This window comes from Cherax quadricarinatus, chromosome 6 (genome assembly GCF_038502225.1).
Source record: "Cherax quadricarinatus isolate ZL_2023a chromosome 6, ASM3850222v1, whole genome shotgun sequence".
In the NCBI taxonomy this organism is placed as follows: Eukaryota; Metazoa; Arthropoda; class Malacostraca; order Decapoda; family Parastacidae; genus Cherax; species Cherax quadricarinatus.
In genome coordinates, this window is record NC_091297.1 from 55203076 (window position 1) to 55215205 (window position 12130).

Below are 12130 nucleotides of genomic sequence, written 5' to 3' on the forward strand. Positions count from 1 at the left end.
ATCCCTCTAGGCGAAGCTTTAGCCTCCTATTTTTCTCCTGAAGAAGTAGAACCTCCTTCCTCAACACTTTAACCTGAGATTCTAAAACACTACAACAAGCCATGGTGCTTGGTAATACCCCACGCTAGGACAGGTATGCCAGAGAGCTTAGTCTCAATTTTTAAAAAAGGTGATAGATACCAGGCATTAAACTACAGACCAGTGTCACTGACATGTATGGTATACAAAGTCATGGAGAAGATTATCAGGAGTGGTGGAGCACCTAGAAAGGAAGAAGCTTACATACAACAACCAGCATGGTTTCAGGGAACGGAAATCCTGTGTCACGTACCTACTAGAGTTTTATGACAAGGTAACAGAAGTAGGACAAAAGAAAGAGGGGGTGGGTAGACTGCATTTTCTAGGACTGCAAGAAGGTTTTCGACACAGTTCCACACAAGGGATTAGTGCAAAGGCTAAAGGATCAAGCACACATAACATGAAAGGCGCTACAATGGATCAGAGAATACCTGATAGGGAGGCAACAAGGAGTCATCATACTTGACAATGCGTCAGAGTGGGCGCCTGTGACGACCGGGGTTCCACAGGGGTCAATCCTAAGACGGGTGCTCTTTTTGGTATATGTGAATGACATACTGGAAGTGATAGACTCAGAAGTGCCCCTGTTTGCAGATGATGTGAAGTTAATGAGGAGAATTAAATCATATGAGATCAGACGGGACTACAAAGGAACCTGAACAGAATGCAAGCCTGGTCCAGCAACTGGCTCCTGGAATTTAACCTCACCAAATGCAAAGTCATTAAGGGTGGCGAGAACAAGAATTTAATTTTTTTCTCAAATTCAATATTTTTAGTGCGATTTAAGCAGCATTTGAAATCTATACACTGTGCTTGTGGTGACTTTTTACCTTAAAAGATAGACAGAAAAAATAAATGTTTCTTTATAGGGCATAAAATTCTCCCTCCACTACAAATTTGGTAAGACGTACAATGTTCTAGTTGACATCAGATGAAAGATGAAGGGCTAGAAAATCTTTATTTCAAAAGCGTTTGGGCGAAATGTCGATACATTGCATAATAAAATTTGTTGAAGTTCCTTGTTTTTAAGGACTTATGGGAGGAAAAAAATCAATAAAAACAAAACAGTAGAAAATATGGCAAATCCCTCCTGACGCTGACTGGAACCATCATTCCTCAGTAAGGTGTCCAAAAATCATGACATTACTATAAATACTTTTCACAAAAAAAATGAAATATTGTCAATAACGTATTCCTGAGTTATACATATATTGTGTTATCTGTAAAACACTATGGTCATGGCATACCGAATCTCAGCATGTTGCACACATTCTTCCATGTTGACAGCCCACAGAACACTGAGCTACAGTCACTCCACACTCTTGAATTTAGTCCTCAGAGAAGTTGCCATGTAGAGCATTTAGAATGAAACAATCATAAAAATGGTAAATTTTGGAATAAATAACAAACCAAAAAAACACTAATTATCATCATGTCCCCTTGATGACAACAAGAACAAAAAAATTACATTTTTGGAAAAACATGCTTAGAAATAGAAGTCGGGTGAGGAGGCGGCAGCAACAAGGCTGCTCCTACATCTTGCCGTCCCCTGGGCCTATCCGAACTCCAGTGATGGCCAAGTTGGCAAGTACTGCTGCAACAACATGCAAAGAACCTATAGTGACATAAAAACTGACGGTGACGACAACGAAATGGACTAAATATGACAAAAGAGGGACCGGCATTTAAGTACCAGACCTGCTGCCAGACGTGAACCAGACATGAGACGTTTTCCACTACAATGAAATAACTGACCTCCATATCAACTGCACCAGTGTTTAACGGGAAGACAACATGGCAGAAAACCTGATCAACTAAATCTCCAAGGAAATGACAGGTCTGTAGGACTTTTTTCTTCAGTGCCAAACGAGGGAAAGAATTGAGCATTTAAACATGGCTGACCGGCATCCAAACAGCCGCTACTGCCAGACGTACAACTAGCGAAGTGAAATTCTCATCTTTACTGACGTTCATCTGTTGACAGTAGCATCATATCTGTACCACCATCATATCACCTGTACCAGTGCTAACGAGAGGGAAACACAGGAGACATCGTCAAATCAACAGTACAAAACTCCAAGGTTATAGGTCGGATATCCCTCAGTGCCAGTCGTGAGAAAGAAGTGAATAGTTAAACAGTCAAGGTTAATGTTATAGTAGCTGACCTATATTCAGCTGACCAGTGTACAGTGAGAGAATCATAGCAGAAAACGCCAAATATATCTATAAACTCAAGGAAAGTCAGGTTGTAGGTGGCGTTACTCCCCTCAGTGTTTTAAAAATGGCTGAGTCAGCAAAACAGGTCAGGAGACAACAACACCACACAGCCCCCGATAAATGGAACTGAGGGGGATTTGGAAGGATAAAACCAGGGAAAAGTGAGCAGTGAAGAGGGTTTTGAAGAGGAAATTTTACTAGTAATTCAGTGGTGATTGCTAATGCAGATACTAAGTGTACTAGGGACTGGAAAAGAGAAATAAATATTATTGTATATGAGTAAAAGAGCGAAGAGTGAAAATGGCAGGCATTAGGGGGGTACAGGCTGCCATAATTATATTTATATTTCTTCTTCAATTCCATGAAGAAAGAAATCAGTCATGGGGGCTGGAAAAGGTGAATGGAGTAACAGCGCCCTGGACAGTAAAAGCCCAACAGTTGCCATCCTACCAGAAAAGTAAATGTCACTATCGCCGCAAGGTATGGCAACACCGCATACCCAAACAAAAACAGTGGCACACAGCTCTTATTGTAGCGCTCTTAAGTGGTGATATCCAAATTAATCCAGGACCTCAAACTATTGTGCAGAGGCAAAACAGACAGATAAATGACGGCAATAATGACGGTCTAGTAGCTAGGAATGATAACCTTAACTCCATATGTAATGCATACATAGGTCAATGTGAGACAATACGGCCATTATTATCTCAAACACTACCAAACAGGTGCATACACTGTACTAAAGTACGCATGAAAAACAGAAAAGGCACCTTATGTAAAATGTGTAAGGGGTGGGTGCATGATGGATGTATGTACAATTATAGCAACGGTGCCAGAATTCATTTTGTGTGTAACAAATGCACTTTGGCACAGTTACCCTTTAGCAGTGATGACATTGATTTACCTAATTTTAATACAAATGACCCATTGCCATATATTGATGATTATGATTGTTTTATGAAAACAGGCCTTCACTTTATTCATGTCAATGCAAGATCACTTCTTCCTAAATTGGCAGAGATTAGGATTCTAGCTAACAAAATTAGGGCGGCAGTTATAAGCATCTCTGAATCTTGGTTGGATGATACGGTGACTGACGACGAGGTCAAAATAGATGGTTACAATATAAAACGCTTAGATAGGAACAGAAAGGGTGGTGGAGTATGTGCCTACATTAGAAATGACTTAGCTTACAACCCAAGACCTGATTTAAATAACAATAAACTGGAGATTCTATGGTTTGAAGTGCTGCTTCCTAAGACCAAACCCATCTTAGTAGGAACTAGTTACCGCCCTCCTACCCAGGACCAGTTCTTAGAAGACTTTTCCAGAGTCTTGTCCGGAGTTGAAAACAATTGCGAGACAATAATACTGGGCGACTTTAATATCTGTTTTCAGCAGCAAAATAACGGGCTATGCAAAAGGTATAAGCAAATTCTAGGATTAAATAGTTACACTCAACTAATTAATACTCCAACCCGGATCACACAGTTCTCAGCCACCCTAATTGACCACATACTTTGTAACCGCTCTGAGAACATTAGTCAGTCAGGCGTCATTACCACAGGTCTTAGTGATCATTTCATCATTTACCGCACCAGGAAAATAACTAGGGATAGGATAGGCCTACACAGGACAATAAAAATGAGGTCAACTAGAAACTACAGTAAAGAAACACTGGTAAATAGGCTACACAATTGTGACTGGACAGAGATAACAAGTTGCACGGACGTAAACGATGCCTGGGAAAAATTCAAAACAATGTTCACTACCATCCTTGATAATATTGCACCAGTTAAAGAGGTTAGGATTAAACGAAGAACTGAACCCTGGATGAATACTGAGATATTAGATAATATGAAATTCAGAGACCAGCTGCTAAAAAGATTTAAAGCAAACAGACAGGATATTGCAGCACTAAATGAATTCCAAAGGGTGAGGAACAGAGTACAGAGACTTATAAAAGGAGCAAAGGCAAAGCACTACTGCTCAAAAATTGAAGAGTATAAGCATAACCCCAGAAAGCTCTGGCAACAACTAAAACAGTTGGGGTATAGCCATAAGCCAGTAGATAGGTCTAACATAGTACTCACTATCGATAATGAGGTATGCCACGAAACATCTAAGGTGGCAAATTGCTTTAATTCCTACTACAAATCTGTTGCATCAACACTAGTAAGTAAACTACCAGCTGCATCAAATACCTTTAACACAGACTCTGATAAGTTTCAAACATACTATACCAATAAAGGGGTAACCCCAAACAGTTGTCAACTAGTAAGTGTATCTCATGACTTTATTCAAAAAGAACTAAGCAGGTTAAACCCAACTAAGAGCACAGGCCCTGATAACATCCCGTCTAAGTTCCTAAAAGATGGTGCTTCTGAACTGTCAATCCCTGTTGCTCACATAATAAATCTATCAATCACCACTAATACAGTACCGGAGGGGTTCAAGGAGGCCAGAGTCAGTCCTATCTTCAAGAAAAATAGTAGGTCTGATGTAAGCAACTATAGGCCTGTTAGTATACTCAGTATAATATCTAAAATTCTAGAGAGGGCGGTGTATTTTCAAGTAGTTAAGTACCTTAATGACAACAACATTCTCCATAGCTATCAATCGGGCTTTAGAAGATCCTACTCAACCGACACCTCCCTTATTAATCTGATGGATTACCTGAGAACTGAAATGTCAAAGGGGAACCTCATAGGCATGGTAACCTTAGACCTGCAAAAGGCCTTCGATACTGTCAACCACAATATATTATGTAATAAACTTCAAGCTATTGGTATAGGTTCTGTAGACTGGTTTAAGTCCTATCTTAGCAACAGGAGACAAATAGTCAAAATCAACAAAACAGAATCAGAACCCCTGCCGATAACATGTGGAGTTCCCCAAGGTAGTATTCTGGGTCCCTTATTATTCTTATGTTATGTCAATGATATGCCTATCAGTGTCAAGTGCAAACTCCTACTGTATGCAGATGACAGTGCTCTGTTAGTGTCAGGTAAAGACCCACAAGATATTGCTAATGTTTTAACACTGGAACTGGAGTCCTGCAGCAAATGGTTAGTAGACAACAAACTATCATTACACCTAGGGAAAACTGAAGCCATTCTCTTTGGCACGAAACATAAACTGAGAAGGGTAAATAATTTTAATGTTCAATGTAATGGGGAGCCCATCACTTTGGTTTCATCAGTAAAATATTTGGGAATCCCCTTTGACCCATGCATGTCAGGAGAATTGATAGGGAACAGTGTAGTAAAGAAAGCGAATGCCAAACTGAAGTTCCTGTATAGACAAGCACAGTGTCTACCTACTGAGGCTCGCAGGACCCTATGTCTAGCCCTTATACAATGCCATATGGATTACGCTTGCTCTTCTTGGTACTCTGCCTTGACAAAAAAACTGAAAGATAGACTGCAAATCACCCAGAACAAAATCGTAAGATTCATCCTGGGGCTGGGACCAAGAGAACATGTAGGCCAGGATGAATTACAGCAGTTGGATATGCTGAATGTTGAAGACAGAGTAAAACAACTGAAGCTAAATCATGTTTATAAAATTGCTCACAAACAATGTCCAGAATATCTTGCTGTCAATTTTGTCAAGGTTGGGAACCAAAGCAATCATAGTACTAGGGGGAGAGAGCACAACTTTGTAGTACCCACAGTCAGTGGCCAGGCTTCAAACACCTTTTATTGTACAGCAATAAAGGAATGGAACAGACTACCCGCACATGTCAAAGCCAGTCATAGCGTGAACCAGTTCAAGAAGAGTGCCAAAAGGTGTCTGATGAATGTAGCTACAGAAAGGGAGGGGAATGATTTTCTATTTTTTAGCTAACATACGTGTAAATTTTACCTTATTCCTTGTAATGACCCTCGTATTGTAGATAGTCTTAATGACCTTGGTGTAGCAGATAGTCTTTTTAGTATGATAATAAGATGTTATCTTCATTGTAGAATAATAAGAAAATATTGTAACCTTTATACTATAATAATAAGGTAAAAGGACCCCAATGGAAATAAGTCACTCTGTCTGACTTTTTTGGGTTATCCTAGGTTCTCTACACATATGCTGCTATGTATGATAATTCTATGTAACTGTATTTGTGTATACCTGAATAAACTTACTTACTTACTTACTTACTAAATATGATAGAAACAAGGTGATTGCATCATCATGTTACCAGAATTATGCACTGTTTTTCGGTAAGAAAACTTTTTTTTTCATATTTTTTTCAGTTTTCCTTTTTTATCCCTCCAAGTTTGCTTGGGGCACCCTGAAGATCGGGGAAAGGCAAAGAAGACTGCAGACGGAGTACAAGATAGTGGGCCAAAGACTGCAAACCTCACTCAAGGGAAAGTATCTTGGTGTGAGTATAATACCAAGCACATCTCCAGAAGCGCATATGAACCAGATAACCACTGCAGCATATTGGCACCTGGCAAACCTAAGAATAGTGTTCCGTTACCTCAGTAAGCAATTGTTCAAAACTCTGTACACCGTGTACGTCAGACCCATATTGGAGTATGTAACACCAATTTGGAACCCACACCTGATCAAGCACGTCAAAAAATTTGAGAAAGTTCAAAGGTTTGCAAGAAGAGTGGTCCCGGAGCTAAGGAGAATGATCTACGAAGAAAGGTTAAGAGAAATTGACCTGACAACACTGGAGGACAGGAGGGATAGAAGGGACATGATAACGACATATAAAATACTGCCAGGAATTGACAAGGTGGACAAAGACGGGATGTTCCGGAGATGGGACACAACAAGAAGGGGTCACAATTAGAAGCTGATGGCTTAGATGAGTGAATGGGATTGTAGGAAGTATTTCTTCAGCTACAGAGTTGTCAAGAAGTGGAATAATGTGGACAGTGACGTAGTGGAGGCAGGATCCATACACAGTTTAACACGAGGTATGATAAAGTTCATAGAGCAGAGAAAGAGAGGACCTAGTAGCGACCAGTGAAGAGACAGGGCCAAGAACTATGAATCGGCCCCTGCAACCACAATTAGGTGAGTACATATATCCACGACCCCCACCATATATATGCCTTCACTTTGTCCTACTTATCAACCCGAGTAAATGGCTTCTGTTTCACCTTTGTTATCTATCTTCCTGAGCAATTTATTTTTTGTCTTCTCTATTTACTGTTTCTCGTCTCTTCCTTCCTCTCATCCTCCCTCCTATATCCTCATCTTCTTCTCTCCATCCGCTAAGCTTCCCTCCCTACTTCTCATGCACCCACTCCTTTTCTCCTTCCCATCACCCTCTTCCCTCCTCACTCCCTCCCTCCTTCCAACCCACCCTTTCCTTCCCTTCTTCCCTCTCACCCACCCTCTCCCTCCTTTCCCCCCTCCCATCCTCCCTATTCTCTCCTTCCTACCTACCTACTCTCCTTCCCTCACAGCTCTTTCATTAGATCCCCTCTCTCCCTCCCTCCCTCCCTCCCTCCATCCCAGCAACTCCATCAATCCCTTCCCTCCCTCCTACCCTCCCTCCAAGCTACTTCATCAGCCTCCCTACCTCCCTCCCTCCCAACCACTCCATCACACTCCCTCTCTCCCAAATGAGGCTGCTCTGCCAAATCGTTCTGTGTAGTGAAGTGTAACTTGACAAGATAATTACCCCTATTACACTAAGTGGCAAGTGGAGTTAACAAATTGTTATGGACGAGCCTCCCCTCAGAGCTGCCTCGCCAATGTATTAACTTGCTAACATGCCCGCTTCTTATTAACAACCCTCTGTCTCAAATTGCCATGTTAGAGTTCTGGTTGGCAAGGAAAACAGCCCCGTCCATTAAGGTGGAATAAGTATTATGTCAATTCGCGTCTTTAAATGATTCAAGTTATAATTTAAAATAGGTTAATTTTTTAGTGTAGTTTCGTGACATTCAATATAGTTTTGTTAACATATACGGGCGCTTGTTTGGTTAATGGCGTTTAAAGACTAAGCTCAGTAAGGCTATACGGAACCTGCTCAAAACCACACAAGAATAATTTAATCCATAAAAGGGGGAATTAAAGAAAACTCACAGCATGTATACAGTGAGAGAAAAAACATCTTTGGGTATCCCATGATGTACTGGCAGTGGTGGCTCTATACGTGGCGAAATATTGTCATATATGAGAGTTCTGTCTGGGTGTGTCTTTTTCTAAGTATTTACCTGCTGTGTCCTGTGTTTTGTCCGTCAGGACACAGGACAAGTGTCCTCTTACAAAGGAGAAGTGTCTGCTTACACACGGCAAGAGTAAAGTGAGGAGAGAGGTTCAGCATCCGCTAGTCTGTCCAAAGTCAAGATAGTAGTAGCAGCGTCCTAAGGTACGTTAGATAACGTACTCAATCTACGGAAGATGGACAACTCTAGATCATGGTTATTTGTGTATTGTTAAAGTCACGCCATTGTGTTTTTTTTTATTATTCTTTATGGTTATCATGTCGTGTTCAGAAGGAAAAGCTGTCATATACATAAAGAGATTTGTAATTCTCATTGTATATACTCTTAGAGGACTATATCTGTCAGGGTATTTATACACTGAAAGACGTGTATGTCTCTGTCTGCTGTATATATATTGAAAGATACTTATCTCTCGGCAAAAATACACTGAGAGGTTTATCTCTCAAGCGTATATTCCTCGAGATGCTCATGTATCTCTTAGTGTATATAAGTGTAAGTAATCTGAAAGGTCTATGTCTATAATAATAATAATAATAATAATAATAATAATAATAATAATAATAATAATAATAATAATAATAATAATAATAATAATAATTATTATAATATATTTATTTTCTACAAGTACAGGGTATACAGGCCCAGTTGACATCAGTGACATTCTGCTACAAAGCTCCTTGTTATGCAGAGAATTTCGGGGAAATTAGGTATAGTTTGTCTCAAGATGCGACCCACACCAGTCAACTAACACCCAGGATGCGACCCACACCAGTCAACTAACACCCAGGATGCGACCCACACCAGTCAACTAACACCCAGGTACCCATTTCACTTAAGGGTGAATATGGACAACAGGTGTTAGGGAGCACACCCAGTGTTTTCTCCCTTGCCAGGAATTGAACCCGGACCCATCAGCGTGTAAAGCGAGAGTTTACCTATCAGACCACGAGCCATCCTAAGTGCATATACTCTGAAATGGTTATGTCTCTGTGTGTAAATGTTGTGTAGTGTATATATATTATTGCATGTACACCCAGAGGATTATATCACAAAGTGTGAATACTCAAAGAGGTGTATCTTTGTCAGTGAATGTGCACTGTATATATACACAGTATACACAGTATACACAGTATACATACACTGAGAGTTTAGTTTTAATTTATATTTTAGGGAAGTACACAGGGCAGTGACTAAATATTTAAGGCACAGAGCAAGCGTTTATTGGTGCAACGTTTTGATATTATGGGGGGGGCAATGTTTCGCCCTGTGAAGAACCTTATCACCACCGTCATCATTACCAGCAACATCATTACCACTATTAATACCACAAATAACCCGCACATACAAGAGAGCAGCTTACGACGACGTTCCGTAAGCTTCTCTCTTGTATGTGCGAGTTATTTGTGTATCGTTCCAGTCACGGTATTGTGCCTTTGTTATTTATTAATACCACCACAACCACCACCACCACCAGTGCTGTCACCGTCACCACCACCAGTGCTGTCACCGTCACTACCACCAGTGCTGTCACCGTCACTACCACCAGTGCTGTCACCGTCACCACCACCAGTGCTGTCACCGTCACTACCACCAGTGCTGTCACCGTCACTACCACCAGTGCTGTCACCGTCACCACCACCAGTGCTGTCACCGTCACTACCACCAGTGCTGTCACCGTCACTACCACCAGTGCTGTCACCGTCACCACCACCAGTGCTGTCACCGTCACTACCACCAGTGCTGTCACCGTCACCACCACCAGTGCTGTCACCGTCACCACCACCAGTGCTGTCACCGTCACTACCACCAGTGCTGTCACCGTCACCACCACCAGTGCTGTCACCATCACTACCACCAGTGCTGTCACCGTCACTACCACCAGTGCTGTCACCGTCACCACCACCAGTGCTGTCACCGTCACTACCACCAGTGCTGTCACCGTCACTACCACCAGTGCTGTCACCGTCACCACCACCAGTGCTGTCACCGTCACTACCACCAGTGCTGTCACCATCACTACCACCAGTGCTGTCACCGTCACCACCACCAGTGCTGTCACCGTCACTACCACCAGTGCTGTCACCGTCACCACCACCAGTGCTGTCACCGTCACCACCACCAGTGCTGTCACCGTCACTACCACCAGTGCTGTCACCGTCACCACCACCAGTGCTGTCACCGTCACTACCACCAGTGCTGTCACCGTCACTACCACCAGTGCTGTCACCGTCACCACCACCAGTGCTGTCACCGTCACTACCACCAGTGCTGTCACCGTCACCACCACCAGTGCTGTCACCGTCACTACCACCAGTGCTGTCACCGTCACTACCACCAGTGCTGTCACCGTCACTACCACCAGTGCTGTCACCGTCACCACCACCAGTGCTGTCACCGTCACTACCACCAGTGCTGTCACCGTCACCACCACCAGTGCTGTCACCGTCACTACCACCAGTGCTGTCACCGTCACCACCACCAGTGCTGTCACCGTCACTACCACCAGTGCTGTCACCGTCACTACCACCAGTGCTGTCACCGTCACCACCACCAGTGCTGTCACCGTCACTACCACAAGTGCTGTCACCATCACTACCACCAGTGCTGTCACCGTCACCACCACCAGTGCTGTCACCGTCACTACCACCAGTGCTGTCACCGTCACCACCACCAGTGCTGTCACCGTCACCACCACCAGTGCTGTCACCGTCACTACCACCAGTGCTGTCACCGTCACCACCACCAGTGCTGTCACCGTCACCACCACCAGTGCTGTCACCGTAACTACCACCAGTGCTGTCACCGTCACCACCACCAGTGCTGTCACCGTCACCACCACCAGTGCTGTCACCGTCACCACCACCAGTGCTGTCACCGTCACTACCACAAGTGCTGTCACCATCACTACCACCAGTGCTGTCACCGTCACCACCACCAGTGCTGTCACCGTCACTACCACCAGTGCTGTCACCGTCACCACCACCAGTGCTGTCACCGTCACTACCACCAGTGCTGTCACCGTCACTACCACCAGTGCTGTCACCGTCACCACCACCAGTGCTGTCACCGTCACTACCACCAGTGCTGTCACCGTCACCACCACCAGTGCTGTCACCGTCACTACCACCAGTGCTGTCACCGTCACTACCACCAGTGCTGTCACCGTCACTACCACCAGTGCTGTCACCGTCACCACCACCAGTGCTGTCACCGTCACTACCACCAGTGCTGTCACCGTCACCACCACCAGTGCTGTCACCGTCACTACCACCAGTGCTATCACCGTCACCACCACCAGTGCTGTCACCGTCACTACCACCAGTGCTGTCACCGTCACCACCACCTGTGCTGTCACCGTCACTACCACCAGTGCTGTCACCGTCACTACCACCAGTGCTGTCACCGTCACTACCACCAGTGCTGTCACCGTCACCACCACCAGTGCTGTCACCGTCACCACCACCAGTGCTGTCACCGTCACTGCCACCAGTGCTGTCACCGTCACCACCACCAGTGCTGTCACCGTCACCACCACCAGTGCTGTCACCGTCACTACCACCATTGCTGTCACCGTCACCCCCACTAGTGCTGTCACCGTCACTACCACCAGTGCTGTCACCGTCACTACCACCAGTGCTGTCACC